We start from the raw sequence: 17,861 nt of genomic DNA, 5'->3' as shown, positions 1-17,861 counted from the left end.
TCTTCAGATATTTAGAAGTAGCAAGATTCAAATAAGAGAATGGAGCAGGGGAATGATGGTCAGAGAAGAAAAAAAAGACTTCAAAATGCTCAGGAAGCATTTATATTTGTGGCATTAGTGACACCACAACTGATCTGAATCAGACCATTTTTTCCTATTTCCTCACATGTTTTGTTAAAGAGCCTGCATGCTTCAACTGAATTGGTGACTACTGTGTGTCTCTTTATGGGTACTTCTCCAGAAATGAAGTATAAATGCTTTTATCCTTATGAATGAGGATATAGAAGTCTATTTAAAATGCTGAAAAAATAATGCTCTTCCATGGGGTTACCAATTTGTGATCAGTATTTGCAGAGTCCAAGACTGAGTGCATAAAGTAAGGCATGCACCTTCTATCCCTTAATGTCTTTGCTTTTTAATATTATTTTTCTGTAACAGGTTTTCCACGCTGACTTAACGCCAGAGTTAATATTGCGGTTAGCTTATTTGAGTTTGAGAGAATTGTTGTTCATTCAATGATTACTTTTTGCTTTTCTATTTTGGATGAAACCATCAAAAAGATATTTATCTTTTCCTATTTTAGTAATTTTTATTTTCTAATAAATATTTTTTATTACACAAGATGCAAGAAAAGGAAAAGATGGAGATCTTCAAGCATGCTTCTGGATCTAGAAGATATTGACCTTATTCTACTGAGGATCTGAGTCTTCGGTTAAATGTTCTCTTCCAGGTCAGTGTTTGTAAAAAAATCGTTGCTGTGTCTTGATTTTTGTTGGTTAACATCAAGAAATTTTTTTTCATCTGAAGTCCTAAAGCTCTTTCAAGATATTCAATTATCAAATCTGCACAAAAAAATAAGCATGGTGATGATGGAAACTAATGTTTAGTATTACTACCATGAACAATTTTTTATGATAGAGCGTACACAAGTTGTCTGCATTCTAATACCTTCATTCAGAAATGAAATCTGTTAACATTCCTGTAGTCCTTCCTTCCCCAGTTCTTAAAGCACAGAAAGGCAAATGTTCCAGTATAAAAATCTTCCTAAATGTATTAACATAGGTAATTTTGTTTCTGCTGCCAAACAGATAGTTGGAATGTAGTAAATCATTTTCTTCTGCTTTAGATTTCCTAACTAAATACTTGGGAATGATAAAATTAACCTTACTAATGACAAGGGAATATTGAAGATTAATTAATGTTTAGAGAGCACTCAGATCTTTTTAGTTCTCTAAAAATAACAGGCACCATATGAGCACTAAGTATATTTTTGTTATTACATTATTTAGCAGTTATTTACAGTGCTCGATGTTGCAGTTTTCTATACCCAAACTAGGGGCATACTTAATGAAGGGAAGTGAAAAGCAAACATTTGCTATTAGGTTTCAAAGTTTTCCTACTTCCTGTGATGACTATTGTGGGAGAACCCAGAATTTGCTCTTAGTTTTTACTCTTGAGGTCAATTTCCTCTTGTTGGTAAATTCCCATTGTTTACTAAATCATTGAGCTTACTGATCTCTTTGGTTAATTGAGTTTTCTACATGTCTGATTTTACATTGTTTTTCTCCTTTATTATCTATTTTTTGTATAAAACCTTCTGCTTCATTCGCAATTGCTCAGACCACAGACTCTCAAAGGTGCTTCACAATTTTGAAGTTTCTTTGAAGTTCTGAAAACGTCAGTAATTGTACCATTTTCACCATGTTGATTAGTATTGAAGATAACACATTTCCATGCCTTAATTCCTCAGTCACGTTATGTGGGCCGGGGATCTTATACCTCCTTCATGCTACATCTCCCTCATTGCAAATACTGAGTATGCCTTTTTAAAACCATTTTATGAAGTTATAAATCCTTCCAGTGTAGCTCAAGGGCTATGATACAGCATCATAAGAGTTCTTGAAATCTCTGTGTATTCATCCTGATGATAGTTTTACATCTTATCAAATATCTCAGGAAAATATTTAATATTTGGTAGAGTCTTCTTTCAGAATTCCCTATACTGAACAGTTCCTTCTTTATTAAATTAATAACAACAAAAAAAACTGTGAGAGTTTTATAAAATTTAAGAAAGAGGCAGCACACCAGCTTCAACATTCCATTTATGAAAACATTTGCTGCTGCTCTGAAACTGTCTCAGATCTATGAAACCAACAGAATTGTTCTGCACAGTGTATGATTTTATTTACATCTTCCTGCTTTTAATAACTTAATATGCAAACTGTGTAGACATGTGGCACAGAACTGTTTCCCACAGGTAAGATCCAAGTAGCAAGTCCTTGATCCCTTCAGAACTCACTCCCACAAACAACTCTGGTCAGTCTTTCTACAGCTTCCTTTTTTGAAAATAAAATATTTTCATTTTTCAGCAGGTTTGCAATAAATTGACACTCTTTCCTCCAGACCCAAGTGGTCTTATAAGTGATCACTGGCATTAGCATTCCTCTTCTGCTTTGTCTTTGCCACCATGCCATTCAAATATTGTCTTTTGCTTTGCCTTGTTGTCTTTTTCTTTTGGTGCAGTCTCATCATCAATCTGATCCAAGCTCTGAAGATATGCAGTCCTTGCCACATGCTGATCCCAATTCCTTTCCAACTGCTTTTATCTCTGTTTTCTGGAATTAATGCTCTTAGCTTATTCAGCAGTTATTTTACTGTATATCTGATCAACTTGCACATCATCAGCCTCTGTTCACTTCATATAGAAATATTCCAAAGCTTCAAACTGGTCTGTAGCTGCTACTTATTGGTTCCTGAATCCCTCTGACTTTGTAAGTTTTATTTGTAGCATATGTTTAATTATACTCTTTAATGAAACAAGGTTATTGCCTGCATGGGCCTTTTAACTTTTGATACTAACCCAGTTATTCCCATTCCCCTATGTGGCATTCTAGATTCTTTAGAATTGTATGCACTTGAAACATTGCAAGTCTTCCAGTTACATTCTTTCCTTAAGCATCTCCCATTTTCTCTAATAGCCAATGGGAAAGCTATTAGTAAGTGATGGAATTTCATACAGGTTATGATTTCAACCCATACAAAAATGGCTTCATTAAGCTTTAAATAAGTAAAATATAAACCATTAAGCAACAGGACATTTTACTTTCTGATATGGAATTGTAGGGAGCGTGACATACAGGCAAAGTCCTGTTTCAAGGGAGGAAAGAAAATATAAAGTTTTAACCTAATCCATATTTACCCAAACAGTATATTTGTGCTTGCACATTTGTGTATATGCTTCTGTTGTAGAAGTGTTAGTTTGGATCAAGGTCTGTGTTTTCCTTGCAAATATATGTAATACCTTTTTTGTAAAAAGTGAGTTGTATCCTCCAGGAGCCAGAGGGTTGTTTGTTTTTTTTTTTAACTTTGCAGTGTATCTAGACTCTGCTTAAAGGGAATTTTTCTTTACTAGTGGATCAAGTAGAGGAAAAGAGATGTTGCTATTCTGAGTGTCGTTCCAGTGAAGATACAGAGGTGTAGGTTACTTCCTGAAGATTATCAGTCTGTTATTTTAATTATTTTTTCCCCCTTTGCAAGTGGGATCCCTCACAGAATTGTATCTAACTATAAAAAATAGTTGCCTCTTATTCATCCACTTGATGTTCTGTCTGAGCAGTCTCTCTCTGGACTTGGTGTAAGCAGCCATAGGGGACTTAGTCGTAAATCAGAGATCTATATTCAATATGTGTACCTGAAAACTGTGCCAGCTGTCTCAGGCAACCAGTTATGGCTCTCTGTGTGACATGGTGGTCCCAGGTTTAATGGACCTAGGCAGTTCAGGAGTTAACCTGATTCAGAAACAGTGCTCCACATAAGCCCAAACAAGGAGTCAATATGGTGCATTATCTTCAAATGCAGAGTGATACTGCTCACATAAAAGCAGTCTGACTGCTTTGAGAAAAAAAACAGCACAGCTGTGCTGTTTCATGGAGTGAAATGGTGGGCAGACCACTTCGGTCCCACCTCTCCTATTCCCTCCCTACTGCACGAGGATGGGATGCCGGATCCCTACTGAGGTTTCTGTGGTTCTTTACATCATTAATTCCTCTCTGAAGAGTGACATCACCATTAGTTACGCAGAAGAATGAGCTCTGATGTTAAATCTTTAGGCTTCCCATTTGTGTTAGAGATTTGTGACTATGAACTAGAAAGAAAATCAAAGTAAATTTGGCATAAGAGGCTGGATATTCTGCTCTTGTCCTTCAGATGCCAGAATACTAAGGTCAGAACATAAGATCTAGATCAAGTCCTTACTTTAATGGATCTTTGGATAACCCTTACGCAATATGTCAGGAGAATTTCGTTGGCAGCAGAGGAATGGTACAAGTTTATAGGAACTGGGAAAATGCCCATTGCCTTCTTGTGGTGTGGAGACTCAAAAAAAAAATTATTAGATCAGTCTTTATCCTTTATACTCATTGGAATCATCTTATGTCCACTGCATGCACTATATAACATTACATCAGAATTTTTACATGCAAAGACTGTAAGAATGCACCTATACATAATAATGTGGTACAGTGCAAAGTGTCTGGGCACCAGGAGTGCACAACTGCATCATCATTCTTCTGCATTCCTGCTAATAGTTTCCTTCTCTGCAAAGCTAATTAGCTCAGTGAGGGAGCAGGGGATACTGGCACTGGGACAAACTTGTTCACAGCAAGCTTAGGTGGTTCTGAACAGCATTTAATTTTGCTGTCCGGTTTTTAAGTTAGCAACACTTGCTGGATTAGTCTTAGCTGTAAAAGAATGTAAATCCAACAGACTCACTCTAGGAACCATTCAGTGTTATTGAGTGACTTCTGCAGGATTTCTTCTATAAATTTGCAATGCAAAATAAATGTTAAGACATTTATACTAGTAAGTATATTGTGCCCTTAAAAAAACAACTCAGTTCCTTGTCTGCAGGCTGGCAGTGCTGAGCTGGGGAATCTGAGACATAGTTTAAAAAAAAAAAAAAAAGCCAGCTGTTGGAGGAATAGTGTAACAAAGAGCAAACAACCAAAGAATAGCAAATATTCCTTGGATTCCTTTTGAGACAGGTTTTATGAAGGCTTGTTGCCTTTTCATCTGCTATTTCAAGCTGCACCGTTCCTCTGTACCTGCATGTCTGACATTTGTTAGATGTTTCTGGAGTTGGAGCATTTCGCTCAGAAGTATTTAATTTGTATCAATAAAGAACAGCTTTCATTCTTTCTCAATCCACGTTGGCATATGCAAAGCAAATTGAAAACTATGATCAGTGTAATAAACTGAAACGTCTCTCTCTTTCTGTCAGCCATCACCTTCCTTTATTTTGGTTGCTTGTTTTTTTTTTTTTCTCTTAGACAAACAATTTATAATGTGTTTACTGAGGCTTGTACTGATATCCTTCAACAGTTTGGGCAAGTCTACCTTTATTCTGGCAGACACAGAGAATAAGCTTTTGGTGCACAGTGCGTGCAAACCCCTTTGCAACCTAAGATTATTTGTTCTCTGACTGTTCTAAGATAATTAAGGAGCATTGCATGTTTCTCAATTAATGATTCCTCATTCAGCTGGGGATCTTTGATGCTAATTTGTTTTAATCAGGACAGAGACTGCTAAAAAACTAAACAATTCAGTGAAGAGGAACTAGGAATTTTTAATCAAGTGGAAAAGATCTAAATGCTGTGAGGGATACATCCATCATAAGTTTTCACTTCTTGTTCATTTAACTTTGTTCTTTCAGGTCTCATAAAACAGTGTGTTAATCAATGCAAGGAAGTTTGTTAAGATGAAGAACACGTGGTGTATTTTTTTCTCTAGTATTTTTCTTGCTGCAAAAATGAGGCCTTTGAAGAGCTCTGCTCATAAAAAGCTTTCGCCACAGGTCCTTCGTTCTGCACTAAGTTATAGCTTCATGTTTTCATAGAATCATTAAGGTTGAAAATGACCTCTAAGATCATTTAATCCTACCATCTATTACCACCAATATTGCCCACTAAGTCGTGTCCATAAACAATGTTTTATCAAGCATTGCATAGGAAGCTGGCAGGTTTTTTTTCTTCTTGATATTGGAAAGTCACTGGAAAAAAAGAAAAAAAAAGCAGTTCTTTCTGAGGGATAGGGTACTCCCCTTTAAATGTCAACTTTTAATTATTTTGGTACTGTGGTACATGCATAAGTTGGGCAAAGCAACCTTCAGTATTATCCTGTGCATGGAATTTGTATTTCAAATGCTGCAGTCCATGCTACACGAAATGACGTGGTTTATGAGTAGAGCATGTGTGTGTTTAATAAAAAGAATAAATAGGTTTTATTTCTAAGTACATTTATTTGTAGCACTGAAGCAAAAGGACTTCACTCTGACTGCCCCAGCTTCTTTACCACAGAAGCCTTCATGTCTCCCACTGTGCAAAAAGTACCAATGGTTCTGGTCATGTTGTGTCAGCAGAGATGGTGTGTTGTGAGCTTTGGCTTCCAGAGTCCTCAGTCAGATGGTAGAGCTGGAGCCATGAAGGACAGAAAAGTTCATAAAGCAGTTCTTCCCATATGAGCAGAATTTGACAACTATTCAATTAAAAGCAAATGTTAGGTGCTAAAGTATTCCCAGATCAGAAAGAGAGGCAGTTAATGACTTCATGGTTTCTAGTGTTAGGAAAAACATTCTCATATTGCAAATTCTCATGTGACTTCCAGCTTCCTCAGAAGTACTGCTTTTAATGCATGAATTCTGCTTTGGACATATACCTAACCTTTCAATTGGTTCCCAAAGAAGTGCTGTTTATGTCCCTAAACTATGCCAAAACAAGGTGAAGAGCCAAAAAATCTAACTGGCTTCCTGCTCCTTATCCCTCCTGCTTTAAGACTGTGAACCATTGTGTTTATTCTGTAGTTTTGGAGTCCAAATCAAGAGGATAATCGCACTGATAAATTTGGTGTGATCTATCTTGAGGATGAGCTTCATGCAATATAATGGCAGCTAACTATTAATTTTCTAAAGCAAACTTAAGTATACCAGCACTCTCAGAGTAGAAATCTATATGTTAGATACTTCCTATAAAAATAGAAGCAGAGTTGTTTAAGAGTTTCCTATAAAACATACATTTTTTCACTCAAAAGCTTTCTCTGTGCTGTGAAATGCAGTTTAGATGCTTGAACTTATGTTAATTAAAAGATCAACATTTTCCTTTCTTCAGTGAGTGCCCTGCTCTTTTAGTCTTCGAGATGGCTCTCCCACATGCAAAATAAATAAATAAATAAATAAAAATAATGTAATTATGTCCAGCTCAAGGCAATCTGGGGATCTAAAATATCCTGCCAACCAGTGTGTTCTCAATCTGCCTTGTTAGTTCACAAAACTGTGCATGTGCCTTTGCTGCATTCTCAAACTTGATAATGTCACATTATTGGGACAGGAAGCATTCCCTGATCTTATCTGAAGTGACACTTGCAATTTCAAGTTCTAGCTTGATGAGATCACATTGTCAGGGCTCCACGTAAGTGTGATCCTTCCTGATTTGCAATTGTATCTGTTTTGAACGATCTTTACACTGTTCAAGCAAAAACATATGATAATGTATTTTGTCAGATGCAAGGATAATGAAAGGGTGATTTCATGTTTCCACTTTTAGAAAATCTAATTCATGTGATTTAACTCTGTTGCCTTTCTTACCAGTTCCACCCCATCCATCCAATTCTGTTGGTACCTGGAAACTGCGGTGGTCACAAAATATGAGAGCGTCAAGGTAGCTCATCCACTTCATAAAATATATGAGCCTTATTACCTTTAAACCTCTATTAATTCCATGAAGCTTGGGGCTATAAAGTGATTTGCACATGCTAGAGTTGTTAGAACATATATTATGCTTCAAGTAAAAATATTTAACGTAGTAAAGCTTGTACAATTGAAGAATACTCAAATACCTACATTAGGTTGTTGGCAAGAAGAAAGTATGTAACATTTAACATCAGGAGACTGAAGTCGCTTTTCACATGTTTTTATACTTGATACTTATTTTCTTCAGTAGCGCAGCATATTGGAAGGAAATAACTATTGGAAGTGCTGTATTTCCCTTTTTACTGTAAGATTAATAAAAATTAGTACACCAAGTAAATATAGAAGGGGGAAGAATTAGTGCATATGGGTAACCTGTTAAGACTTCAGGATTTTGTGAAGAGAACTGTGATGGTGAGGTTGGAACTCTTAAGCCTTCAGTCCCTGTTTAACGTAAATTAATACAGAGTGCTACATCAATGCAGACAAAGAACAAGCTTTGACTTCTGTTTTAACAACAAGATAGCAGATTTAATAGACTGAATTATGACATACAGATCCATGTAACCAGCGAAATTAACCACACCTACTTAACCAGTTTAAACTACTTCTGAGCCCAAAAGTGAAAATTCATTTGTTCCATTTAAAGTGCAGAAAAGGGAAGGCAGAGTGATCCTGGAGTATGTGACTTCATCACTGAGGGAGAGTGATATTGGAAGACTGAGTGGTAATAGCAGATTTTCTTTGCAAGGAGTTTTGAAATAACTACAGAAACTTTGACAATTTTGTTTGTTTCCAGCTGATAAGAACATCATTCCTAAATAGTGATATCCAAGCCATATGAAACACAATTTCCAATTTGTTACAGTTATTCCCATATTTCCACAATAATTGAATCCTTCCTACTACAGTTAGATAAATAGGCAGTTTTGTTGTATATCATGTAATGATATATGACCCAGATAAATCACTAAAAATTAAATGTAAAGTGTTGCATTTGGACTGACTAATGCTAGACAAATGCTATTTCTTTAATAATGAATTCAAGGCCAAAATGCATTGTATTGTAAGGGAAGTGACAGTTCTGCCAAAACCCTGCATAACTTGCAAGATGCAGGCTCATGTGAGATTACTGTGTACTCTGCTGACTAAGAAAAAGAAAGGACAGAATTAGGTTATAGTGATGCTACCATATATACTAGGCCATTCCTGAGATGAGAGATGTGTATGCAGTGCTGCCTCTGTGTGTCATCATGCTCTCCAAGTTTTGGTAGTAATTTGGGGGCAAATTAGGCAAATGCCTCTCTCTAGCCACGTAGGATGTTAAAGATCTTCTGCTGAATATCATGTTGTTTTTATTGTGAAGCTACTGCTGTGGCTTAACCCAGCAGAGAGAGCTCAGCACTGAGGAGCCACTTGCTCATTCTGTCCAAGTGGGACAGGAGAGAACTGGGAAGGTGAAAGTGTAAGACCTCGTGGGTGGAGATGAAGATAGCTTACTTAGTAAATTAAACGCTATGTGTGGAAGAAAAGCAAAACAAGTAATCTGTTTGCCACTTCCCATGGGCTGGCGAGTGAAAAGCAGGGTTGATCACACATAACAGCTTCTTGGGAAGATAAATGCAATCACTCCAATGTTCTCCCAGTTCCTCTTTCTTTACCCCAGCTCTAATTGCTGAGCACGATCTCATAAGGGGCATCCCTTTGGCCTGTCTGGGTCAGCTAGCCCAGCTGTGTCCATTCCCAGCTCCTTGTGCATGAGCAGCCAAAATGCCCTTGGCTTTGTGTAAGCACTTCTCTGCAGCAGCTGAAACACTGGTGTGATATTACCACTGTTTTCATCAAAAATCCAAAAACCAGCTTAATGTGAGCCTCTACAAAGGAAGTTAACTCTAGCCTAAAATCATGACAGGTATTCATAAAATCATTAAGGTTGGAAAAGATCTCCAAGATCACCCAGTTCAACCTTCTACCTACCACCAATAATTTCCCCCTAGACCATGTCGCTTAGTACAGCATTCAAATATTTCTTGAACACCTCCAGGGACACTTACTCAACAACCTCCCTGGGCAGCTCATTCCATCATCTGAGCATTCTTTCTGAAAAGAAGTTTTTCCTAATATCCAACCTAAAATTCAGATTAAAACATTTGAAGGAGAAAACTGTCTTGCATTATTTCTAAGACATGAGGTTTTTTTTCTTGTAACTCAGTGTGATTTTGTATTTATTCCTATGGTAATGTTAAAGTTTTATGACCAGATAGCCTAAGATGTTATTAGATGGAAACAATAGCCTCTAACCTACTGCCTGGTCAGCTATATTTTTATTGTTTAAAACAGCTTAACCTTTCCCTACTGTTTTATAGTGTATATATAAAGCTTATTCCAAACTTCTTTATTCTTAGACTGAAAGATTCACTAAATGCATGGATTTTCAAAAGTGCTGTGCTTGAAAATCTACATCCTATGGAAATATTTGAACTACTCTGTTCTTAGCCTAAAGACAGTTAATCTTTACCAGTGATCTAGGATAAAATACAAAATCTCTGCTGGTAAATATTGCAGATGAATAAAAATTACTGGAGTGGTAAATAATGATGGGACAGATCATTTCTATATTCTGGATTTGCATCATTCCGTAAGATGAGCTCATCTGAACAATAAGTACTTCTAATAAAGCCAAAGTCATATGTGTGGGAGCAAGGAATTCCAGTCACACATACAGGGTAGCAAAAAAGTACCCTGGAAATACAGTGGTACTGATGAAGATTTAGAGTTGGTGATAGGTAGAGTCTGAATGAGCTCCCATTCAGTATAATGGCTAGGAGAAAAGCATTTGCTTTGATTGGGTAAGCAGCGAATGTCAAGCAGAAGGGAGCTGAGTTCATGGTATGGCTGAGATAATTGCTAGCATTCTCTGTCCAGATCATGTTTTCACCCATTAAGAAAAAATCTGAAAAATAGCAAAGGTTCAGAGAGAAATAAAAAATGATTCCAAGCTTGTGGAAAATCACTCCAATAATGTGTGATTTTTTAAAAAGCAATCTATCTAATTAATCTAAGATAAGGTTAATAGGTGAACTGATACCTGTGTTCAGAATCTACCTAAAATAGCTGTTTTATAGTTCTGAAGAAACATGAATACATCACTAAAAAGCACAACAATACCCAGTGAATAGAAACTGGAGCTAAACAAATATGGACCTAAAATAAGCCATGCAGTGTTTTAAAACTGAGGGTGATTGATTACCAGAACAATTTACTGAGGATCAGAATGTATTTTCCCACACTGATTATCATTTTGAAAAATGTACTATTGTTTAAACAGAAGTTAATTTAAAATAGATTATCGTAACAATCCCTTTGGTTTTACAATCCATTAAAGAGACATTACAAATCTCCAAATATGACCCAGAATGCAGATTATTGTTTGAAGAAGAGGATGTTTACAAAATGAAAGACCTATAGGAATATATGCTTGATTCGTTCTAAATCTCCAGGAGAAGTGTTTAAAAGAAATACGAAATCTCCAGTGATAGCTGCAACCCAAATATTATGCATGAAAATTTTAAAGGGAAACCAGAAAAACAGTAACATGAGTTTCTTTTAACTGTCTAAGCTGTCCAAAAATGCCAAAGGAAAGAAGCAAACTGGGGAAGTAGGGAACTAGGAATTGAATGCAGTAATAACATACTTATTTGCACATTGCTTATACTGCATCCCGATCATTGCCCTTTTAAAGTTGACTTTCCCCTTCTTTTACCACCAAGATGTAGCTGAGATTGTGGCATACAACTGTAGGCATTAGACACGAGAGTTTTGATGTGACATTTTTTTGAAATAGTGGTATAGCTGCTCTGTGTTTCTGTGGCTTGTCATGTGAAAGAAATGAGGAAAAACATTAGTGATACATTAGGAAATGTTTGACTTTCTCTGTAGGAAGTCATGCGAAGGAACTGCTCCCATTACTGAAGACTCGGAAGGTATGAGATATTAGCATGATAATGACACTGGGTAGGGTCAAAAGATGGAGAAGTAATGAGAACAGATATGTCAGAAGAATGTATAGGTGTGGTTATTAATTGCAGTGGAAGAGGCAAAAATTTATATTCTGGCAAGGTTTAGAGGGCAGGTAGAGGCTGAATATGATGCAATAGAGGACAGATGAGAGAAGAACACATTTGGATAAGGCAAGAGAGAAAAAGAAATACTCTCCCTGCATGTAGCCTTTATTCTTTTTTACAGGGTAACACCTCATTCTGCTACAGGATGAGCTCAGGGACAGAAAAGGAAAGAGAGCTGCCAAAATGCAAGCTGTCTTTGTCTGCCAGGTATAGCTTTCCAAAAACTGCTCACCTCAGTCGATTTAAGGCACTGTGAATCTCAGAGCAAGTGATGATAAGTGCAATGGCTGAGCTAGCTGTGAGGAAAGAGAGTGTTTAAGTACATAAATCTATGGAAAGTGCTTTTCTTGAATTCAAAAATGGGAGAAGCTACAAGGGTTCGTCAGTTTATTTATCTCCTCTTATAACCATTATAATGTGCTCAAGGTCAGGCTGCACGGGGCCCTGGGCAACTGATCTGGTGGGGGCAATCAGTCCACAGCACGGGGTTGGAGCTCGATGATCTTCAAGAGCCCTTTCAACCTAAGCCCTTCTGTGATTAATACTGCTAGGTAATAAAAATGTATGTAATCTAGAGGCAGGGATATCATCACAACTGCTCTTGCATCCAAGTGAGTACATATGTTATGCGTAAACTCACCTAGTAGTTTTTCTGGTTGAATTCCTACAGGAAAGTAATAATCCCAGAAATGCAGTGAAGATGAGAGGATATGTATATATACTTTAATGGCAAGGTCTTGAGCACTGATGTAATAGAAATAATTACCCAAATATCTTTGACACTCTCATCAAAGACTCCCAGTAGCAAAGCCTTCGGTTATTTAACATAGGTGCCCAAATTTCAATTGAAGTTCAAAGAAATCTTTCCTTCTTGGATGAGCTGAAATGAGTTATTGATATACCTATGAAGAGAAGGAACTTAAGATATTAGTTTTACCAGCTGATACTGGGAAACTATTTCTTTTCAATAACCCATTAAATGCTCTTTCTTTTTCTATTTGCCAGAGCCTCAGTTGAGCAAAATATTCAATTGTTTGAGGTAACTTACTCTGCTCAACAAAACACCTAGTTTTGTACTTACCCACATGTCCCATTGATGTTAAGCACATAAAGTTAAGCACACAATTAAAGGCTTAGCAGAATCGGAGACAAAGCTCGTTATAAAAGAAGTTGGCTGCAAAGAGAAAATGAGCAAGGGTTCACTTCTACTTAATGTGCTTTACAGCTAGATCTGTGTTTAAAGGTCTGGTATGCAACCTAAATAGAAATAGTTAATCCTTATTCCTCTTGTAGGCTCTACCCAGAGCCTGCTGCATAGGAAAGCTGATTGGAAAATGAGGATTTTACCACTGGCGAGTCTGGAGCCATCAGCTCTTGTCACCCATTTACTGTAGGCTACAACTGCGTTGCTCAAACCTTATAAGCTCTTCTCTGGGTCTAGTACTGAGAAACCAATAGCAGCTGCCTGCCCAGTTACCTGGGCCAACAAGCTTCACTCAGTGAGATTTTATGGAAGGTGGTATTCCTGCAAAAAGATGTCTCAGGTAGTGCCACGTCAGGAAGGTAAAACCATCTCATAGGCATCCTTTTACATCATGAAATCTTAACGTCCATTTCACATTGTTCTCTCACTTCTTCCTAGATTTCTTATTTAGACTCCAATGCGAAGCAGACCTATCACCATGGTGAGACAATGTGGTTCGTAATTCTGAGGATTAAACTGTTGTCACGTCTTGTTAAGTGTTTGAAAGAGATAGTAATTTTCCTTTCTGAACTGTCACAATCACTTTTCTCCTAAAATCCCTATTATCTGAGCATATATGCGTTATCTTTAGACCTCGTGTCGATCTCATAGCCACTTATTATTGCTGTTACTAATTTTTGTCACATATCGGTTTGGATTTCATATCACCTACAAGTACTTTCTTGTAATAAACACCATTACTGACGTATGCTTATCTAATTTGATGAACAAATGGATCCAGGAGAATCTCTGTGTTACAGTTGGATTCAGATAAATAGTTTTTTCAGCACTGCTGTGAGCAGAAGTGACATTTTTGAACCAAAATTTAATAGAAAGCTAGTGGAATAGCTGACTCCTGAATTTTTTGTGGAGATAAAATGAAACTTCAGTCTTCAGACAGTCCTATCATTGATTTTAGTCTTTTATCTCCCGTGAAAACATCCCCCTCAAAAATCATTTAGCTGTGGATTTAGCAAAACAGAAAGCAGATTTTGTCTGTTTCCAAGCTACCCCAATAGTACAGTTATCTGACTTTATTAGGGCATACAGATGCTCATTGGAGAACAAACCCACTTCTAAGCTTATTTAACCAATTTCTTACCCTGACAGGAGAAAATATATTCGATATATATATTTGACAAGATATATAGGAAGAGCATGTTGCTGGGAGCAAAACAGCCCCCCTCCCCTCCCCCTGCCAAAAAAAAAAAAAAAAAAAAAAAAAAAAAAAAAAAAAAAGTGGAATAAGATGGAAGAAGAAGCAGAAAATAATCTGCAGTTTCCATAGTCCAAAATGATGGGTTCCATGCAGCTCCAAGTTTCACCATACTCCTGCTGCTGACAGGCTAGCACTGTTCTTCCCTTCTTCCTCCTGTTCTCCCTCCTTACCTGTGATGCTTGATCTGGTGGAGGCATTCTGTTAAAAAGGAGAGAAGGTACTGTGTCTTGCTTATGCCACAGAGCGTGTGAAGATACATGCTGCAAATGGCATGTCTGTTAGTTGTGCCAGCCTTATTACTCAACTCTGTCAGATATGTGGTGGTGAATATCAGGCATGAAAGCCTTAGGGTGTGGAGGATGCAGATTCAAAGTACAGGTTCCTTGGATCACATTGAGATGGCCAGGTCTTTTCTTCCCTGCCAGAAGCATAGTCCAGAAATCTCAGAGTACTGTTGGACAAGAGCATGAGAAGTCTGAGATCTTAACTGCACAAACAGGAGCACAATGTTGATGGTGTAGCCTTGATGTAGCCTTGACATTGCTGCATGGATTTATTAGGTTTGCTTTGGCTTGACTCTGACACAGGAGTAGGCTTTTAATGTGGGCTTTGCAGGTAGTGCTATCAGGAATGTGAGGAAATTCAAGCAGGGGAATGAATTTGTGGATGCCTTGTATGATAACAAGGAAACAGGATAAAAGCTTCTCTCCAGTTTCAGATGAACACAGGAGGGAGGAAGAGAGGAAACAGGATTTGCTTATGAATGCGTAGCAAAGCCTGCAGCAAGTGTACTGGATGAAGGAGCAGAGAATCTATTTGCATTAGCTCAGCTGTGTGTGGTTATGTTCATCTAGTAATTGGGCAAGTAAAACCTTCAGGAAGTCTTTTCCTAAGAGCAAGTTAAATGAAAGGCAGCAGCCACAGAGTGAATGTGTGCACAGACATGGAGGAGGAAGAGAAGGGTAAAGGTAAATGTAAAGGTTGGGTATTGATGTTCTTTGCAGCAAGGTGGGAAACTGCTGTTCTTTGGCAAAGTGTCTGATCTCACAGTCACCTGCCATCTACCAGGGCACCCAAGTCCTTCTCTTTGGAGCTACTTTCTGAGAGGTCACCCCCAAGTCCATACTGGTGATGTCACCATCTTCCCAGTTTGTACTAGAGGTAAGATTTTGAGAAAGCCAACTATTGGTTTCATTTTGATAAACAAGCTATTGTACATCATGTGCTAATTGTAACAGAGCTCACTTGCTGCCTGTCCCTGCACATGCTTCTCAGAGCTGCACACCACTGCTCGCTGCAACTGGCCTCGGAGAGCACAGCAGCTGGTGCTGCAAACAAAGAGGTTATTGAGCATTTCTGATGGTGGGCACTGCTCTGCTGTCTGGAGCTGACAGAGCCACAAGATGATTCAGTGGGTTTGTTGATCCCACCGTCGCTCTCTGCTCCCTGTCCTGAGGTTGAACCCCAGCTTTCAGAGCTGCAGGCTTACCCCCTCAAAAAGCCCCAGGACAGCTGCTGGTTGTAGCTCTGTGGTGTTAGAACAGCACGGACTGAAGCCAGCATCCAGAAATCACTGATGGAGGATCGTGTGCATGTCCATGGGGACATACACACCCATATTTCTTATCTCTCCCTGTACAGGCATAGCATGAGGACAGGGAACAGTGAAAGCTGGGAGCACAGTTCCCCCTCTGTGCAGAGCACAGACTGCTCCTGGCTTGCCCATGCCATTTTGTAATGTTTTGTTTCCCCTCATCTAACCCCTTACAAAAACAACAAAAAAAAAAAATTACTGAAGAGCTCAAAATCCTAGGGGCAAGCTGTTCTGCTCAGTGCTTTGTTGCAGCCCATGTTTGCCTGTGTGCAGTGAGCTCAGTGCCTGAGCTGTGCACAGAACTTGACAGACCTCAGAGCTGTACAACACTGAGATCATCTCAGGGATGCGAAAATAATAACCAGGCAGTAGAAATCTCTGACAGTCAATACCTAACCAGACTGGTGGAGGAAGAGTGTATGTGAATGCTGTATGTAAAATATAATATATTGTGGTTTTTGTTTTAATCCAGATAGGCAGTTTCCATGGACACACATTTTTGCCTTATAGTATGTTTCCTTTTATTAAATATGCATAACCAGGCTTGTACAGGATGTGAAGTCTGGTGGTTGATTTTCTTTACATTGTCACTGGGGAATTACTAATAGACAAGCAGATTTCTGAAGATATTTAGGATAGTTTTACCTTCCTGCTACCAAAGATGGCTTAACCCTTAGGAAGCTGACAAGAACAAAGTGAAGGTAAATTCCAGTGTGTGATGTGAAAGGTTCATCTTTCTTAGTAAGACCCATTTTTCTTCTGAATCAGTCTTTTAACAGTCTTTTCCACCATCTAACCTTTTTGTTCTTTCACCTTTTTCTTTAGCCTTGATATAACAAATAGTTGTTACTGACAAGATCTGATTGCCCTGGGAAGTGTTGGCCTAGGCAATGAGTTACACAGTGCATAACCAAAGGAAAAAAGTAGAGATGGGCAGGGATCTATTCTGTAGTTTTCTTACTTTTCAGTGCAGAATTATTTCAGCTCATTAATAAGAAGGAGCTGTAGATTGCACTTTTCTGCAGCTTTCCTTCTGGTTCCCTGTTAGCACCAAAGCAGCCGCATGGTGTTCTCAGCTCAAACACTACTCTCTAAGGATATTCAACCTGCACTTATCCTATGCCTCAGATGAGTGGTTATGGAAAGGTATCTTGCCCATGCAGAAACTTAGCTCCAGCCTCAAAGAGGGGAAAAAGCAAAGAAGAGCTAAAGTGTTTTCATTCATGTGATGGTAGTTTTGGACAGTCAAGGAAAATGGAGAAAAAATGGTCACCCTGTTCTTTATTTTTTTTTTCTTTTCTTTCTTTCTTCTTTTTTTTTAAAAAAAACTCCTTCTTTAAACTAATTTTTTTTCTGATGTTCAGGGACAACAACAGGTGCCAAATTCAGCAAGTTTATTAAAAGCTATTGATCCCACACTGTCCTGTGTCCAGGGCCCACCTGGTTATCCAGTTCAGATTCATACTCCTTCTTACATTATTGCAGTCTTCTGGAATCAGGGAACATAAATTTCTCTGTCAGATTTAATGGAGAGAGCATTGTTAGTGTCTCACTGATGTGCCATTTAGAAGAGCAAGGGGAAAAACATCAGAATTATTCTATCAACTTCACTTTTCCCATTAAGAGGGAAGAGTATAGGGCAGATTCCCCACAAATGTCATCGCTTACATCTGCTTATACTGCAGTCTCCTACCTGAAACCTCTCACAAAGTTTTTGTCCATTAGCTCATTTTTTTATCAGGGCCATTTTATATTATCTTGGGCACTGTACTGAGCAGCAAACTACGAAAGCCAAGAAGTAGAGCAAAGGGCAGGTGGCAGAGAGGCTGATGCGGAAGGAGGTGACTCATTTGGCATTTCATCCTGATCAGATTAGTACATTTCATTTAGACGTTGCAATCTGACGACTTCTGACACTTCTCATGGCAGACAGAGGAAAGGTG

Source organism: Tympanuchus pallidicinctus, unplaced genomic scaffold (genome assembly GCF_026119805.1).
Source record: "Tympanuchus pallidicinctus isolate F22 unplaced genomic scaffold, pur_lepc_1.0 scaffold16, whole genome shotgun sequence".
NCBI lineage: Eukaryota > Metazoa > Chordata > Aves > Galliformes > Phasianidae > Tympanuchus > Tympanuchus pallidicinctus.
Note: the sequence above shows the minus strand (reverse complement) of the source record.